At 39.0% G+C, this 20,211-nt stretch overlaps 1 pseudogene; it reads right to left on the bottom strand.

Moving 5' to 3' along the window:
- Positions 1-2,907: 2,907 nt before the first annotated feature.
- On the bottom strand, positions 2,908-19,536 carry LOC131508569 (small ribosomal subunit protein eS6-like; annotated as a pseudogene).
- Between the last annotated feature and the right edge of the window lie 675 nt (positions 19,537-20,211).

The following is a 20,211-nucleotide window of genomic DNA, read 5'->3' on the forward strand; positions in this document are numbered from 1 at the left end:
ATGGTGGCATTAAAGGCTGAATTCAAAAACAGGTTCGTAATAATAACTAATACAATGTGCTTGTCATGCACTGGACATTGTTCTAAGAGACTTGCATGTATTTGATAATATAATCTTCCCTCTGATACAGGTGCTATAATTGTTATCCCTTTATTGATGATGCACTGAGGCCCAAAAAGTTTGAAAAATTAGCCCCAGGTCATAGTTCCTGAGTGTTAGAGCCAGGATAGAATTCACACAGTCTGGCTGCAGAATCAGTGCTCTTAACCTGTGAACCATATAGTGTACACAGCCTACTGTATGCCAGCCTCTCATTTTGAGAGAAGTAACCAATAATGCTCACTTCATCTTTATCAGAAGAAGGCTGAATGAAGAGCTACACGTGGAAGTTTCTGAGCTCAGAACATACAGTGACACATGTTTACATCATTCCATGAGAATTGTGTGGATATCCGGGGTGTGACTGCACTAAATAGAAAAATCATCAGACAAAGATTATGTTAGGTTAGGAATTTCCTAAATTTGTGAGCAGCTGTTTTCTCTTATGAAATATGAAACCGTACACAAAGAAATATTACTCTCAGCTAAAGGCTTCAAAGGTTGAATCCTGTTCTGCACATTACAATGGAAACATAAAATTTGGTATTGCTATCTTGCTACAAAATGTGTCCTATTTGTCAGGCTGAAATCAGCATCCCCAAGTGAGAAAAATTTGTAAAATAAAGTTGTTCTGATTTCTCAATTTATATTTTTTCTACTTGAAATTTAAAATGTAATCTTTAGTATAACAAATGTTTACATTGCTCGTTTAAACCAAAATTCAATACAATAAAAAATTTGTACTGCCTTCCTCACAATTTTTTTCTTTCATCCATTTTCATTAGGTGAAAACGCTGTATGCATTTGAACTGTGACCCTAGTTATAGATCAACGTGGGTTTATTGATTAACTGGCAATCTTACTAAACTCTCCATAGTTCTATTTTTTTTCAATAAGTTTTTGGGGATTCCAGAGGAAATATGGTAAGAGCTAACAAATACAATATTACTTCTTTCCTTCTAATATTTATAATCCCGATTTCATTTACAACTTATTTTAATACTAGTATTTCCAGGTCAATGTTCAATAACAGTATAATAAAAGATGATGGTAATGGATGTCCTGTCATTCCCAGGTATTCTGTTTACACAGTGGGATGTACAGATCTCATGTGTACAGGTCAACGATTTTGACAAATATATATATCCCATGTGAACCACATTTCAATCAAGATATAAGACATCAAGAGCATTTTATGTTCTTCTGTGGCCTGTCCCATTCAACTGGAGGAAATTGGCAAGTCCTATCTCTGTAGGGTACCCCACATGGGTAGGGAAGTATCAACTTCATAAAAGCTCTGCAGAGATGAGGAAACTAGATGAGGCAACGAGTCCAGGCCTTTGACATCCGGCCCTTCCCATTCCCCTCCCAAATCTTAGAGCTGGTGGATTTCTGTTTCTTTGGATGAATTTGTAGATGGCTTTGCGGTCCAAGAGTTGACTGGTGGAGTAGCAGCGAAGAGATGAACATTGGAGCTCTTAGGTTCATCCCCTTGCCTCCCCTAAACTGTTTAGTTGAGAACTGGAGTGTGTGTTTTGACCTTTCCTGTATGCATGTTACAGGATAAGGTAGCTGCTATTCCCAGGGAGACTTAAAGTCGCAGGCCAAAAGGACACATGAGAGAATAACATAACTATTTAAAAAATATCTACGAGTACAAAGAAAACATACTGCAAAAAGAAGAATCTTTAGATCAGATGAACAGTGAATTGAAAGGAAGCACAGCAATACCTCCAGGGCATCTGGGAAGGGGGATATTATTAATCTGAAGCAGGAAGAAGTCATCAAAAAGAACCAGATGAAATGTAAAATATAAAAAATATAGGAGTTGAAATAACACGATTCAATTCAATCCCGGTCAAAATTCTGGTTTGGCGGTTTTATAATGAACCTGATTTGTTCTAAATGTCTGTTGAAGGATAAGGTCCATGAATAACTAAGTTAACTTTGAGAAGGAATTTGCTCTCCTTTCAATGAATGCCTACCACTAAGCCACAGTAATGGCAACAGTATAGGATTGGCCTGAAAACAAATAGAATAGAACTGGGAATTTAGATCCATGCATAAATGGAAATTAATGCATAATGAAGATGAAAATTATTTCAAGGAGCAAGGAAGGGGGTCGGTAGCCCAAGAAAAATAAAACTGGATCCTTACCTAAAATGGTATGCAAGTGTAGGCTCCAGATAGGTGACAGGCCTATAAGTAAAAGATAAAGCTAAAATGTTAATAGAAGTTGTTATAAGAAAATATCTTCATGATCTAGGGGAAAAAAAGAGTTTTCCTTACATACCATGAATTGCACTTTACTTAAACTTATCATCAGTAGCCACAATTTAGGGATAGGATCAAGTTTTTTTTTTCTTTTTCTTTCATTATGTATGCTTCTGCTGAATGGAATTCTATGTGCTTTCCTGATTGTCGTGACTAGGATTTCCAGTACTGTGTTGAATAAAAGTTTTGAGAGTGACATCTTTGTTCTGTTCCTGATCTTAAGGGATATGTCTCAGTTTTTCACCTGCCTATTCACATTCTTAATGACATCTTTTAATAAACAAAAGTTCATGATTACACTAAAGTCAGAACGATTGTCTTTCCTTTTATGTTTAGTTTTTGTGGGATTCTGTTTATGATATCTTTGTTACTCCCAAAGTCATGAAGATGCTATTCTACATTTTCTTTGAGAAGATCTCGATCTACGAGCCACCACGAATTAAGTTTTTAGTATGGTGTGAGGTAGGGAATTAAGGATCATTGTCTTTCTTTTTTTTATGTCTGATCTTATTTATCTGTTACTCTTAGAAAATCTCATTTTTGACTGGACTCAGACTTAAAGGCAGAAGCTTTCAGAGAGGACAGCCTCTATCTCCTGGCAATCTTTTCGTTGCATTTATTTTGACCTCTTTCATTCTCTTGGCCAAAATTTTAGCATATTCTGAAGCCTCTTCCTTATTTTCGTTAGTACACTGTTTCTTCAGAGCCACACCCCAATGTTTGTGTTGCAGGACACGTGCAGTAACCAGATGTTGAATCTTGGGGACTTTGGTTCTAGGTTTCTTACCATCTTTGTTTAGGGGCTTTCTCACAACATACTGCTGGACATCATTTCTCTAGAGAGATCGAAAAGTTTGCACAGATTCTCCTAGCTCTTTTGGGTCCCAGGTGATGAGGCACAGTAGTATCAATGAGTCCAGGAATTTCCTTCTCTTCTTTTTTTTTTTTTTTTACAATGACCAAGTTGAGAACACTGAGATTGGCATGCAAAATGCAACTCTGAACAGATTTACGCTTTCTTTCTCCAGTCCTCCTTGGTCAGTAGCAGGAATGTCCCTTACTCAGCAGCAGGCAGACACTTCCATGGTCAACACCCCCTGCTTCATGAGGAAGCCTTGTTTGTCATTGCCACCACTGATTGAGGCCATGTAACCTTTCCGCTCTTTACCCACAGCATCGGCAGCAACTTCTGTGGCCATACACTTCCCATAAAAGGTGAAAAGTTTGCATTTATTGTCCATTTCAATGAGTTTCTGGCAGCCAGTAGCTGGGAAAGAGATTCTAGCTTCATCCTAAAGCAGCCTACTGCCTCTGAAGCACCATTGAAAGAACAGGATCATTTTCTTCTTTATGTGGACCTACAGTTTCTCCAGCACTAAATTTTGAGAACAGAGTCCTTTTCCTAGAGAATTGTGGTGGTGCCTTTATTATAAATCAAATGATAGTGTATGTGTGAGTCTATTTCTGGACTAATTTATTCTGTTCCATTGGCATTTTTGTCTATCTTTGTGCTAATATCATTTTATCTCAATTACCGTAGGTTTACAGTAAATCTTGCAATCTGGTAGTGAAAATCTCCCAACATTTTTCCTTCAAGATTGCCTTGACTCTGCTAGAAACTGCATTTCTCTATTATTTTAGAATTTTAGGGGTGCCTGGGGGGCTCAGTCAGTTGAGCGCCAACTTCAGCTCAGGTCATGATCTTGCAGTCTGTGAGTTCAAGCCCCACACTGGGCTCTGTGCTAACAGTTCAGAGCCTGGAGCTTGCTTCAGATCCTGTCTCTCTCTCTCTCTCTCTCTCTCTCTCTCTCTGGCCCTCTCCCACTCGCGCTCTGTTTCTCTCAAAAATAAAATAAACATAAAAAATTAAAAAAAAAAGAATTTTAAGATCAGAAATCAGTCAATGTACAAGAAAAACTTTCTGCTGGGATTTTGATGGTTATGATCTGAATGTATAGGTCAATTTTGGCACAATTGCCTATATTAACACTATTGAGTCATTCAATCCATGGACATAATAGATCACCATCGTGACTCTCATGATCCCACATCCTGGGCTTTATTCTTTTCTATAATCTCCTTGTTTTGAGTGTGGCTTGGGACCTAGAATTTGCTTCTAACCAAGAGAATATGACACTGGTGACGGGATGTCACTGCTGTGATTACATTATGTTATACAAGAGTCCACCTTGCTATCAAATTTACTATTGTTCTCCTGCTGCACTTGAAGAAGCAAACTACCACCTTCTAAACTTCCTGCAAAGGGGCCACATGGCAAGGACCTGCAGGCAGCTTCTAGGAACTGAGCATCTAGCAGACAGCCAACAAAGAAGCTCACACTTCTACAGCCACAAGGAAATGAATTCTGCCAACAAAATGAGTTAGTCTGGGAGTAGATTCTTCTCCAGTCAAAATCTCCAGGTGAGCATCCTGTCCATCAGAACCTTGACTGCAACGTGGTGAGATCTGGAGCTAGAGAACCTAGCTAAGTGTGTCTGAACTTCTGATCCACAGAAACTGAAAGAAGAAATGTTTTAAGTAAAAATGTGTGGCAATATTGGACACAGAAATAGCTAACTATTACACCATTTGTTTAGGTTTTCTTTACCTTTTCAACACTGGTCTGTAGTGATCAGTGTAGAGGTCTTACATACCTTTCAGTAAATTTGTTTCTGGATATTTTATATTTTTCATACTCTTAGACATGCCTTTTATTTTCTAATTGCTTGTTACTATTGTTCATAACATATAGAATTAATATCGTTTTCTGCTGATCTTGGATTCAGAAATTCTGAATAAATTCTGAAAATTTCTGAATAAATTCGGAAATTCTGTTAAATTCACTTATTGATTGTAATAGTCAGTTTGTGACTACTTTGGGTTTTCTATGCAGTCATGTTATCCAAGACCAAAGGCTGTTGTAGTACTTTCCAATTTTTATATATTTTGTTTTTTCTTTATTTATTGAACGGAGTAGAATTTCTAATACAATGTTGAATGTGGGAGGTTATATTGGACATCCTTGTTCCATTCCTGAAATCAAGGAGAAAGTGTTCAATCTTTCACCATTGACTATATCATTATCTTTAACTTTTATATATTTTCTGTATCAAAATTAGGAAATTACTTTTTTTTTAACGTTTATCTATCTAGTTTTTAAAAGTGAGGGGAAGGGCAGAGAGAGAGAGGGAGACAGAGAATCGCAAGCAGGCTCCACACTGTCAGCACAGACCCTGATGCAGGGCTTGATCAAAGGAACTGTGAGATCACCACCTGAGCAGAAATCACGAGTCAGACGCTTAACCCATTGAGCCACCCAGGCAACCCTAGAGAGTTATTGTCTGTTCCTAGTTTGCTGAGAGTTTTATGATAATCAATGTTGAATTTTATGAACTGCTTGGGCTCCATTTTCCTGTGCCATGGTTTGGAAAATGTACTGGAAGAGAAAGCTGAGTTTGGGTGAAGCTCATCTCATGTGCTCTCATTTCTCGAGGATTATAGTCCTGTGATGGTTGTTGTCCAACCCTTGTGAATAGTTGTTTTATTTTTTACAGCTTCTGCAGTGTTTGATAGCAGTTCACTCAAGATTTCTGGACTAGGCCTTCTTAGAATGCCAGAAGACTAAACAATAGGGAAAATGCGATATATATATATATTTTTAAATTTTTTTTTCAACGTTTTTTATTTATTTTTGGGACAGAGAGAGACAGAGCATGAACGGGGGAGGGGCAGAGAGAGAGGGAGACACAGAACCGGAAACAGGCTCCAGGCTCCGAGCCATCAGCCCAGAGCCTGACGCGGGGCTCGAACTCACAGACCGCGAGATCGTGACCTGGCTGAAGTCGGACGCTTAACCGACTGCGCCACCCAGGCGCCCCAAAATGCGATATATTTTATCTAAAATTTAAGGATTTATACTTTAAAAAAAGGATGCCTAGAGAGTAAGAATGGCGGCGGGGAAGGAAAGGGGCATGGATACATAAAAGAGTAAAACAAGAGAGGACAGCCAGGTGAGTGTGCCACGAACTCACCCCTCCACATCCACTGTCCGACAACACGTGGAGGGCGATCTCTGCTGCAATGCGGAAAGATGACTGTAAGAGACAAGGTGGCAGTAATAGTGGCCTTTGGCTTCCTTCACAAAGTGGTACCTGAGCGTTAGCAAGGAATGGTTGCCTGTGGTTTGGTTGAATCTTTCCCTACGTCTTCAAATAAGTAAATAAATAAAGACAAGAGAGATGGAGAAAGAAACAGTAGAGGAGACAGAATGCTGGTCAACTCCCAAATCAACATCTTGGAGGTGGAAGAATGATGATACCATTTCCTTTTTCAGACAAAGCCCTGAGGCTTTGCTCCCTGGGATACTTGGTGAAGGAGATACAAAACATCCCCTCTCTTTGCTTAGGTGGTTTGGTTTCCTTCGGTAAAACCAGGATATTCCATAAGCCTTGTCTTTTTTTTTTTTTTTTTTTTTTTTTTTTTTCAATCCTGTGTCGTCTGCCATATAATTGGTGTCAGTTGCTCTCAGGATCTAACATTAGGTCAACTGCCCATGTCAGTTTTCAGTTTCATTTTGTTTTTAACCTTTCCTGTGTCTTTCTGGATGTTTTGGGGAGACATCAAGGGAGAATACACTGGAAGCTGCTTGTCAGTTGCCCTGTTCTAACAGATGCCTCATTGAAATCATTTATTACATTTTCAAAGGATTAAATTTTTGACATCTTTCCAAGCTCTTGAGTCATGTTTCCTTCCAAGCCTCATGGCACAGAATTATGTATAACTTTTTCTTTAAAATTTCTCTGAAATGTAAAGCATAATTAAGCAAACTTTTAAAAACGGGTGGATTTGAGTCACTAAATAATAAATACAAACTATGTAAAAATAGCTCTAGTGAGAGGTATAAAGAAAACTAAATAAGAACATGAGGCTTGAATACAGACTTGTCTAAATAAGTTAGCCTTTTCCCTAAAATCAAAAGATGTTGATGATCTGTATATTAGTGTAAATGATCTGAGTGATACCGTTCTAAAATGTTATTTTAAAATTCATCTGAATTAGCACAATAGAATTTCCTATAGCTTTCTTTTTAAAAAGATGAAATGGGAGAGGAAAAACTTACCCTACCGTATTTGAAATAATCAAAATTTTTATAAAAGTAGCTGGCTCGCCAGATTACAATGGGTCATGGATAGCCTTTAAATATACTTAAGGATTTTGAATATAATTAAAATGCTATTACAAATTAGTGGGGACAGGAAAAAAATGATTCAATTTAAAAATAGACAATCACTATGAATAGACACTTCCTAGAAGACGAAAACCCAAATAATACATCCAATAGACATGAAAATATTCTCCACCTCCCTCACAGTCAGAGAAATGACAAAGGTAGGTAACAACCAGATATCATTTATAACCATCAGATTGATAACAATCAATAAGTGATAACATGTACAGCTGGAAATGTACATTGTTTCAGCACATTTTTAAAAAGCAATTTATTGAAATCACTTGAAGTTGAAAATAGACATACTCTTGATTCAGATTTGACTGCTGGAAATATATCCCATAGAAATGCAAGCATAAGTATTGAAAAGAATAGGAGACAAATATGCTGATTACAGATCTGTTTATAATGACAAAAATCTTGCAAATAGTATGAACTAATAAAGGGAAGGGCTGAATAAACTTTGGAATGCCACTAAAACAGAATGTTATACAACCAACCAAAGAATAAGTTAGAGCTTCGTTAGTTTGCTGGAAGGAGCTGGATGGGGGTGGGAATGGGCAGATAATTCTCTCTCCAAACGGAGAGGCACTGAAAAGTTGCAAATAGAAAAAGTATAACAAAAAGGGATGGGAATCTATTCCATAATAAACTGTTTATGTATTTACCATGACTTGAGATTGGGGTGGTAACTTAGAACAAGGGAGAAAACAAAGAAGAAATGATTTCAATTTCAATACATTGATTAATCTTAACTCAAAACAGGGTTTGGGTGGGAAACTACAGCAGGAACTGACTCACTTGGTGTTGTAAGCATGTTCATTTCTGTGGGGCCGAAGTTGGATCTGGCTGGGAATCTGCTGCTCAAGCAAGTGGTGGGGGGAGAGGGTGTGTAGGGAGAAGCACAGGTGTGAAATGCAGGGAAATCAACGTGTTGATATTTTGCATTTTCTTTACATAGCTTCGAGCTGAGTCTGGTCTTGAAAATTTCACAAGCCTACAGAGCACTGGGGATCAGATATCTTTACAACATAGAGATGCTTTGGGGGCACCTGGGTGGCTCAGCGTGTTGAGGATCTGACTTCAGCTCAGGTCATGATCTAGGGTTCATGAATTCCACCCCCCCCCCCACCTTGGGCTCAATGAGCGTAGAGCCCACTTAGAATCCTTTGTCTCCCCACCCCCCCTCCCCTGCTCAGTTCTCTCAAAAATAAATAAACATTAAAAAAAAACAACATAGAGATGCTTTTGTTTTGGGGTCTCAAGAAAGAAAATTCTTAAATGCTTCCCACTCCCACTCCAACCTCACCAGAAAGCCTGAGCCATTGCCACAAAGAGGGTCATTTAATCCATTCAGCTCCCGGCCTCACTGTTGACTGCCATCAGCCACAGCACTTGGACTCAGATGCAAACGTGACTAGTAATTAAAATATCTGTCTCAGGGGCACCTGGGTGGGTCAGTTGGTTAAGTGTCTGACTTCAGCTCATGTCACCATCTCACAGTCCATGAGTTCAAGTTCCACGTAGGGCTCTGTGCTGACAGCTCAGAGCCTAGAGCCTGCTTTGGATTCTGGGTCTCCCTCTCTCTCTCCCCCTCCCTTGCTTGAGCTCTGTCTGTCTCTCTCTCAAAAATAAATAAAGATTAAAAAAAATGTAAATATCTTTTTCAGGCAAGGGTCTCCATGTCATTGTTGTTGTTGTTACTGTATCTGTGTATTTATTTCAGCAGCAACAGCACCATAAAACAAGGAGCATATGGGTCTGTGTGATAGATCAATGTCTTTTACCCTGTGTAAGGAGGTTAACCCTAAGGGATTGGTCTAAAGATACCATGCAAAGACCAATCAAATAGAAGGCGTTGGTATTAAACATTATTCATTTCAACCTTAAAGAAATATCAGGTCAGTGAGAGGAAAAAGAAAATCAAAGAATGAATCCATGTTTTAAACAGCAGATTATTACGAGTTTTGGGAGATTTCCAACTGAACCTATTCACTAAGTATATTTTGGATAAATAATGACCCTTAGTTCAAAGTGAGCAGAAGACACTTAGAAAATACTACACATATGTGAATATTACACTTGTGGAAGTGAACATTTGCTCATTTAATCTGCAGCCCCTGGGCAGGTGTTGCCTTCTTTCCCCTACATTCCAAAGCAAAGGGCTGATCATCTAAGCATAATCTTAGGAAAGGGAGGTGGCCAATGACTAATTTTGTGACGCTTAGCTCAACGTCCTTCTGATGTTTGTATAAGTTTGAGGTTGGAAATTCCAGAGTAGATTTCTGTACAGAGAGTCCCTTAAGGATGCTGTGATTTCTGGTCTCTCCATGGAGAGAGGTGCTTCCCTTAACCTCCTGCCTCGTGAGAGAAGCTGCAAGAAACCCCTCTGGGGAGAATGCAGGGCTGCCTCCAGCAACATAGGACAGTCGAGGGCTGTGGTTGGGAAATAACTGAGCCATATCTACCAAAAGCACAAGTTTCTTGTAACTAGATGCAGGCCAACCCTGCAAGGGAAAGAGCCAAGCTGGTGCCTGTTTAAAGGGCTGACCCCATCTCTGGAGAGTGATGGGACTTCAAAAGAGAAGGTTGAGTGGGTATGGGCAGTGGAGAGCCTAGAGCCCAAGAGCAGGAGCAGTAGGCCATCACCACATCAGTGACCTGCAGCCCTGAAGAGTACTCGTGGAAGTTGCCATGTGTCATCTCTGAGAGACAAGAGCCGATTTCAACGTGTAGCATGGCCAGAAGCCAACACCAAGATGGTGCCACTAAAATACAGCTGAGACATCTCATAGGATCTTGGGTAGGAGGTGCAGAAGGGCCACAGAGGATTACATTCAGGGGCCAAAGAGCCATAGGTAACCTAGGAGCTCAGGCAAGCCTCTCCCTCTCCCCACTCCCTTGCCCTCTGTTTGTCCCTTGTCCCCTTTCTACCTTCTAAGATACTTTCAAATATACTTGAACCTCTGCTTCGTCTTTTCTTCTCTCCAATTTCCACTGGGAATGGTGCAAAGATTCAAATAGCTCTGGCTTATAGGTTTTCTTACATCTAGAAAGAACCCCAAACTGACAGTACAAATAAGGTGCAAATTCCAAGTCCCGGGGAGAGAGATTTTGATTAGCTCAGACTTTGATTTCTACCCTTAATTCCCTCAACTAGGGTCGGTGCTGTATGGTGGTATTGTACAAGTATGGCGGCCAAGGGCTTACCCATCTGGAAGTAGGAGCATTCTCAGGTCAGTAATCATGGCCTGAGAAGATATCCCAATAGTTGTCTGTCAAGTATACTCTCAAAACACTGAATACATAAATGCAAACAAAATATAATCCATATAGAAAAATACTGAAAAAGGAAACCAAAATTCAAAGAGAGAGAGAAAAAAAGACTACACTTATCAACTGGGTCACTCAATATACATGGTCTGTATTACCCACTGAAAGGCAAAAGCTCTTTGATGAATTTACGGAGAAATAAGAGAAAATCTAACTATGCTGTTTACAGATGTCATTAATGGCTTGAACCATGTTAAGTAGGTGAAACTATGTGATTTCAAATGATATTAACAAAGTCACTTTGGAAGTTTCTAGAGCACCACTCATTATTCTGAATAAGTGGTAAATAAAGGATTAACTATCAATCTTTTTTTGAGGGTGCACATTACGTTTCAGAGAGACATTTTAGTAGAATATCAGCTGGTAAAAGAAGTATTGGTAGAATTAGGTAATCATTTTTCAGCCCCTCATGAGAAATTGCCCTTTGGCGACCATTAAAAACTATATGCTAAAACCCTTAGGTGAAGGTGGGTAGGGAACTCTGTAATGGCTGGATAATGCTGGCCACCTGGAACCCAAGACCCAGCCCTGTCATCTAATGTCACTTACAATAGGACACCTAGGATGTATTCTTAGGCAAAAAATTGAACTGGCATCCAATCGAACCTCTTCATCAACTTATCAGCTTAAAGGAAATACAGGGAGTAGAGGAACATGCTAAATGACACCACACAGAAGCAACGAACTGAATCTAGAATATAGGAATGGCAACAGGAGAAATGACCTGTTTATTTTAACAAGCACATTGCATAGAAAGAAAATGGGGAGACTGCAGACTGTTAGAGATGAAGATAAGCCTAAGGACTCACCAGCCAACTGCAGTACATGGAACTTATTTGGATCCAGATTTAAATAAACTAACCATATGATGTTATTTTTCAGACAATCAGGGGAATGTAAACCCAAACTGAGCATTAGATGATTAGAAGAAGAATTGTTCGTTTTGTTAAGTGAATCATTGTAATATGGTTATCTTTTTAAAAACCTTAAATGACACAAAACATTTATGGCCAAAATGATATGAAATATGAGATTTGCTTTAACACCCCAAATTATCCTTCCAAAAAAGCATGTGGATGGAAGATAAAACAAGATTGTTAAAATACCAGTGATTGTTTAACCTAGTCAATTATGGTTTGTGTGTTTATGTGTTTATTCTTTCTACTTTTGAATATGTTTTGAAAATCTCTAAAATACGTCCAAAATTTTTAAGGCATTGTGTAAGCAAAAGTAAACGCTAACTGTATTAAATCCATTCATTTAATTTCCCTTCCAGTAGGGGAGGTATCTTGACTCCCCCTTTTCTCTCTGAGAACGGCTTTAGATTTCTGGACTTGTCCTTTTGGGTGCCTTGACTTCTTCCCCAATGAATATATAAGACACTTTAGTTTTAAACCACCCTCCGAACACCCAACCAGAACATCTACAGTCACATCCTTAAAACTGGCTCACGGATAAAGCTAACAGGAAAATTAGGGATGAAGTCCAACAACAATGAAAGCATTTCTCTGTTCACTGCAATGGCTTCAATGACTCTGAATTCCATTTCTGGAAATGACATCAGTAAGAGCACTAGAGCCAAGGACATAAAAGCAGGGGCACTAGATCCAGAGAGACCGTCTCTCGCTCTGGCTCTGTCACTGACAAAGAAGTTACTGAAATTTCTGACTCACTGTATAAAGGGTAGAAAATCATAGTGCCTGAGGCACAGGGTGATTGTGAAAGCATATTTAGCTTAGATATTGACACAGAATAAGAGACCAATGCATTACGACACATGCTAATATAATATAAGTAACATAATATTTATATTTTATTAGTGGTGTAATATTTACTAATTTATAGTGTTTCTCAATTCATTTTTTACACTGCTTCCAGACTCATGCCTTCCTTTGTGATCAAATGATTTTGCTGTTTGGAAGTCAAGTTTCTAAATAAAGTTAATTTCTTCATAACAGAAAACTACTGGCTTAAACTAATTCATCCCCCAATACTTCCAACTCAAGAAGACATAATGGAAGCACACTCATTAATGAATTTAAAATCAAACTTGTATTTTGCATAATGTTAGATTTACAGAAAAATTGCAAAGATAGTATGAAGAATTCCCACATACCTCTCAGCAACTTGTGTTTTTTTATTTTTAATTTATTTTTAGCAGTGAGTTTAAAAATTTTTTTAAATATGAAATTTATTGCCAAATTGGTTTCCATACAACACCCAGCACTCATCCCAACAGGTGCCCTCCTCCATGCCCATCACCCACCCCCCTCCCTCCCACCCCCCATCAACCCTCAATTTATTCTCAGTTTTTAACAGTCTCTTATGGTTTGCCTCCTTCCCTCTCTGTAACTTTTTCTTCCCCTTCCCCTCCCTCATGGTCTTCTGTTAAGTTTCTCAGGATCCACATAAAAGTGAAAACATATGGTATCTGTCTTTCTCTGTATGGCTTATTTCACTTAGTATCACACTCTCCAGTTCCACCCACGTTGCTACAGAAGGCCATATTTCATTCTTTCTCATTGCCACGTAGTATTCCATTGTGTATATGAACCACAATTTCTTTATCCATTCATCAGTGGATGGACACCTAGGCTCTTTCCATAATTTGGCTATTGTTGAAAGTGTTGCTATAAACATTGGGGTACAAGTGCCCCTATGCATCAGCACTCTTGTATCCCTTAGGTAAATTCATAGCAGTGCTATTGCTGGGTCATAGGGTAGATCTATTTTTAATTTTTTGAGGAAACTCCACACTGTTTTCCAGAGTGGCTGCACCAGTTTGCATTCCCACCAACAGTGCAAGAGGGTTCCCAATGAACTGAAACCTTAAATAAAATCATGCATGCAAGATACAACCCAGTCATAAGATAGACTTTATGTCCTTTACCATTACAGACTATAGGACATAACCCAGTGAAGAAATGGGCAGAAAACATGAATAGACACTTCTCTAAAGAAGACATCCGGATGGCCAACAGGCACATGAAAAGATGCTCAACGTTGCTCCTCATCAGGGAAATACAAATCAAAACCACACTTAGATATCACCTCACACCAAAGTGGCCAAAATGAACAAATCAGGAGACTATAGATGCTGGAGAGGATGTGGACAAACGGGAACCCTCTTGCACTGTTGGTGGGAATGTAAATTGGCGCAGCCACTCTGGAAAACAGTGTGGAGGTTCCTCAAAAAATTAAAAATAGGTCTACCCTATGAACCAGCAATAGCACTGCTAGGAATGTACCCAAGGGATACAGGAAGGCTGATGTATAGGGGCACTTGGACCCCAATGTTTATAGCAGCACTTTCAACAATAGCCACATTATGGAAAGAGCCTAAATGTCCATCAACTGATGAATGGATAAAGAAATTGAGGTTTATATACACAATGGAGTACTACGTGGCAATGAGAAAGAATGAAATATGGCCCTTTGTAGCAACATGGATGGAACTGGAAAGTGTTATGCTAAGTGAAATAAGCCATACAGAGAAAGACAGATACCATATGGTTTCGCTCTTATGTGGATCCTGAGAAACTTAACAGGAACCCATGGGGGAGGGGAAGGGGAAAAAAAAAGAGGTTAGAGTAGGAGAGATCCAAAGGATAAGAGAGTCTTAAAAACTGAGAACACACTGAGGGTTGATGGGAGGTGGGAGGGAGGGGACGGTGGGTGATGGATATTGAGGAGGGCACCTTTTGGGATGAGCACTGGGTGTTGTATGGAAACCAATCTGACAATAAACTTCATATATTGAAAAAAAAAATAAACTATTACAGACTATAGGAACCAAGTTCACTCATGGTTCTGGATTCCACGCTTCAACCAATCTTTAAGAAACTACCACTTGAATTGAGGGATAGTATCAAAGAAGAATATCCACAGTTATCTGCAAAAGTTACTAAAATACTCCTCTCTTGTCCAACCGCTTATCTGTGTGAGGCTGAATTTTCTTCATATGCCTCAACAAAAACAACATATCACAATGGATTAAATGTAGAAACAGAAAGGAGAATCCTGCTGTTTTTCATTAAGCCAGACATTAAAGGGATTTGAAAAAACGTAAAGCAATGTCACTCTTTTCACAAGTATGTTTCTTTTGGAAAGCATTAAAACAGACATTATTTGCCTTCACACTTAGTGGAATGATTATTGGTATTTTTAAATGAATTATTAAATAAGCATTTACACTTTTTATGTTTATTCATTTATTTTGAGAGAGAAAAAGCATGAGTGGGGGAGTGGCAGAGAGAGAGAGAGGGAGAGAGAGAATCCCAAGCAAGCTCCACACTATCAGCACAGAGCCCCATGTGGGGCTCGATCTCAGGAACCACGAGATCATGACCTGAACCGAAATCAGGAGTCAGACGTTTAACCGACTGAGCCACCCAGGCATCCCTAACTCTTTGTTTTAATCTTCAATCAGTAACTATTAGTAACATAATCCACCTAAATAAAATTCTTTGGAGTTGTCAATAAACTTTACAAGTAAAAACATTTCCTGAAACCAACAAGTTTGAGAACCATCTTAAGTGTGTCTGAAGTGGAGAAAGGCTGACCAGCAGGGCAATGAAGACAGGAGCAGCAAAGTAGCCCTGGGGAGCTAGTGATATAGTAGGACTATGGGTTTGGGCTTAATGCCCCTGTAGAGTTCCTGTTCCTTGTTCCTGTATACAAGGGAGTTGGATGGGCAGTCCTTGCATAAAGCTAAGACTTTAAAAGTTCTGCAGACTTGGAGAAAGGAGAATAATAAACTCCCTTTATAGGATTGGGAAATGGCAAGGAAGCTCACTTATGTCATGAATTTGATGTGGCAAAACAAATTCTGATGAGAAATTGAATCCCTGGGCCTGCACCTGAATTGGAATCCTGATTCCAAGAGGTGAAAAAGCATAAGCAAGTCATTATTGTAAGTGAGAATTGGTTCAGAGTGGTTGATACTTATGGGGCACCTAGAAGAAGCAAAAATGCAGAACCTCTTCAGTGAAGTTCTTTAGTAACTCTGTTTCCATGACATTCAAAATGGCTTTGGGCAAATCAAGTTTTATTAAACTGAATGTTTATAGGAGATTCCCCTTCTTTTCCAACAACTGTGATGGGGAGGAAATTTCCTTAATTTGATGGAAGTTAAGAGAAAACAAACAAACCACAAACACCTGCAACAAATACACACAAAGATGCAACCATAAAAGCATTTCCTTAAGGGCACCTGGGTGGTTCAGTCCGGTTAAGGGTTCAACTTCGGCTCAGGTCACGATCTCACAGTTTGTGAGTTTGCGCCCCACGTCGGGCTCTGTGCTGACAGCTCAGAGCCTGGAGCCTGCTTCGGATTCTGTGTATCTTTCTCTTTCTGCCCTTCCGCCCCTTGTGCTCTGTCTCTCTCTCTCTCAAAAATAAATAAACATTAAAATTTTTTTTTTAAAAAAGAAGCAATTGCTTAAATGTCCGGAAAAGGACAAGGATACCTAGTATCTCTGCTTCTTCTTCATCAAGTTAGGGTTCTAGGCAGTGCACAAGGACCAATTAAAAAAAGGAGGAAAGAAATAAAGTTGCCTTTTCTCACAGATTATTTGAAATAATAAGACAGTTCAGCAATTGTTTTAGATACAAGGTGTACATACAAAAACAACCATAGACTTATATGTCAGCAACAAATAATTAAAAGTGCAAATAAAAATATAATTAATATGGCAACAAAAACTATAAGGTAATAGGAACAAAAAAATCCAAAAAATTCTAAATAAGTGGAACTTATTCATGTTTATTGAATATATAAATTCAATAGATTGATATAGAGAGCTATATCATTTTTTATTCTCAGAGAAGGAAAGGTTCAATGGAAATTCTCCCAAAATAAACATATAAATTTAATGCAATTCCAAATAATGTTCTAACATGATTTTTTACAAGTTGATGTTGAAATTTTTATAAATATCACATGGTCAAGTATATTTACTCTCAGTTTTGAACAAAAATAAAAATTAAAAGGGACACATCTTACTAGATATGAAAACTTATTATAAAGAAATGGTAATTAAGACAGTTGTATGCATCAGGTGACAAACTAACAGGCCAACAGCATAAGATAAAGAGCCTAGAAAAAAATCCACGTATGCATTTTTGAGAAGTATATGCAGGAGGCAGTGTTATAAACCGGCAAGGAAAAAAAAATCGACTAACCCATAAAATATTGGGCTTTCTACTAAAATAAAAATAAAACTAGATTCTTCCTCATTCCATAAGCAAATGTAAATTCTAGATTGAGTAAAAGAGTAAAACTTTAAAAATAAAGTGTAGGAGAATATTTGAATGGTATTAGAATGATTTATTAATGATGTACAAAGAATAAAAATACAAAGAAAAGATGGAACCATTTTTACTATGTATCAAATAATTCCCAAAACTCAGGGTTTAGAAGACCAAAATATATTTTTGGATCATGCTATGCTTCCCTCAAGTCTTGGCAGAGAGCTCTGCTCACGTGAGGCTGAAAGACTGGGTTTCCAGAACAGTCACCACGTTGATGTGTCAATGACTAGTGAGTGACAGTGAGTGTAAATTCTGCATGGCTCAAGCAAACAGTCCATTTGCACTGATGATGGGTTCCACAGAACCCATAAAGTGTATGAAGACACAGAAATTCTGGTTTGGCTCTTTGAAATTTTCAGTAATGAGAGCCACCTCCGCAAACTATAGCACATTAATGACGATTATGCTTTAAAACTTGTTGTGAATATATTCAGATAAGTGTAAGATTATTCTTTCTCCACACTTCATTTGATTAGGATATGGAACTTTAATCACTAACAGCTTCAAAGGATCTCAGAGGGATCAAAGTTTTAGTTTAATTCTGTTCTGAGACTTTGGGCAAGTGATTTTAATCTCCAGACTTCAGTGTTTCATTTTTGTAAGCTGAGAAGTTTGGGTGAATCGCATATGACATTCCTTCTAGGTTGTTGATATCCCCAACTCCATATTTCTCCAACTCAGCCAAGGAAGCACAATGTTCAAGATTCATTTTAGAATTCCGAGCTGCGGATTCACTGGCTCTCAAGTCTGACAGCCTGATTTCTTTATCTTAAATTCGTTTTCTCTCTTGTCATTCATCAATGAAAATGGTTTTGATTAGCTTAACTTTTCTTCTAGCCAGGCAATGATATCATTCTTTTGAAGGCTGTAATTAGTTGATGGAAGAAACCACCAAGGGAAACCATTGGCTAATTATTGAGTGGAAAACTTGGTTTATGCAATTTTGGCCTACTGATGAGTTAACAATAGCTGGTAATAAGGATTGCCAGCCAAGAATCCTCTGAGCTCATTTAGCCATCCTGTAAGTACCACACAAAAGCCCAAACAGAGCGTTTTCTGAGATTGCCAAGTTTTCTTTGATTTCCAAGTTGAAGGGTTAATGAGGAGGTGGGAGTGGACGATGATGGGAAAGAATCCTCTTTCTGAACCTAAGAGGCGAACCATTCAAGGAAACCGAAGTGTAGGCTTTAGCAGAGGTAATGGAAGTGTTCTGTGGGACCAAGAATGAAGTCACCGCTGAGGCCATCTCGATATTATCTGGATCTCTTAAGGTCACCTGCCGCTCTTGTTAAGGTACAGCTAGCAATGTATGAATGGTGTCTTGGAACAACCCATCTCTCTGGAATCCACTTTCAATGTCGAGAATTGTTTGGGGAAGGGCATGGAGCCCATACTAACAAAATCTCACTGAACTAGTTTATTTCTGTTCATTACAAATACTCATGTCTCTGTGAAAGATACCTTCAATATTGTACCTCATTTGGAAGGAGGTGTAAGTAGACTCAACGTTGGAGAATGGCACCTTTTCATGATTTTTCCCTGTTTTTAAAAAAGCCCAGATGGAAGAATGTGAACATTTTAATATAAAATATACCAAACCCCCAGACCTCCCAGCCATTAAACCCGAGGCGTGATTATCCTTGTGTTAATGAAGCCTTTATTAGACATAAAATTCCCAGCAGTTACAGGACAGGAGCAGCAGGTCCCCATCTTCAGGGGGTGAATCAAGTCCATATGGTGGCCGGAGAAAGCCAACGGGTATGACTTATTAACATCCCCCCCCACCCCCGCACCCCCTACTTGTTTTGCTCCCCTGGTGTCAGTGTCCTCTTAGAGCTCTGGGATAGATTAGAATGGCCTGAAGCAGGCATCTCACAGGAAAGCAGAGCAGCCTCTGGGGAGATCCCAGGGTCCACTGGCAAAAGTTTCCCTTGCACAGGTCTTAAATGGTGATAGTACTTTTTGCTCTAAGTGTAGGTTGAATGGAATCAAATGCAGCTTTGCTTTCTCCAGTGTTAAAAAGATGAAAGCCTGAGCAATACTTTTTAATAGACTTAATTTTATTAAGCACTTTTAGGTTCTCAGCAAAATTGAGTGGAGGTACAAAGATTTCCCATAGACCCCATGACCCACACATGCACAGCCTTCCCCGTTATCAACATCCCCAACCAGAGGGTGCATTTGTTACAAGGGATGGACCTATGCAGACATATCATTACCATCCAGGGTCCATAGTCGATGTTAGGGTTCACTTCTGGCATTATACATTCTGTGGCATTGGACAGATGCATAATGACGATGTGTACCCACCATTATAGAATCATACAGAGTCATTGGCCGCCTTAAAAAATCATCTTAAAAAATCCACTTATTTGTAATTTTTTTTTCCAAAAAAGATCAAAGATGAAACTAACTTCTTTTTTTACGAAGCTGAATATAATTGAAAAGTTGAGGGAAGAAAAGGGCTGAATTCCCCCTTTTTTCAATGGTCAGGTGAAGCATGCTATCTGCATTGGTTTCTGCTTATTTGCGCACCCAGCCAGGGAAAGATCACAAACTCCCTCCCTCTTCCTAGGTGGCAGTTCCCCTTGGTATCAAAAGTCTTCTAAAGCCAGTCTGAATTCGAAGTGCAGTTTGAATCTTGTGTGTCTGACTCTACAGATCTCTTCTTGGAAGGCTGCCCCTGGAACAACCTGGCTTTCCGATCCACCTCTTGCCCCACAGGTGTTGATATTCTACTGGAAGTTCTCTCCCACCCCCGTCCTAGTGTAACCGTGGGAACACCTGACAAGTTCATGTGCATACACCTGCATTTAGTAGATAGTGCATAACTGGGACTGACTCGCATTGCATTTCTGCAATGGCTGATTTCAGGAGTAGAATAAGCATGCAGAATTCTAAGAAAGTTCCCCCTGAAAAGGAATACTCTGTTTCCCTCTGTCCAAGAGCCTGATTTTAAGTTTCAA

This window comes from Neofelis nebulosa, chromosome 4 (genome assembly GCF_028018385.1).
Source record: "Neofelis nebulosa isolate mNeoNeb1 chromosome 4, mNeoNeb1.pri, whole genome shotgun sequence".
Taxonomy (NCBI): domain Eukaryota; kingdom Metazoa; phylum Chordata; class Mammalia; order Carnivora; family Felidae; genus Neofelis; species Neofelis nebulosa.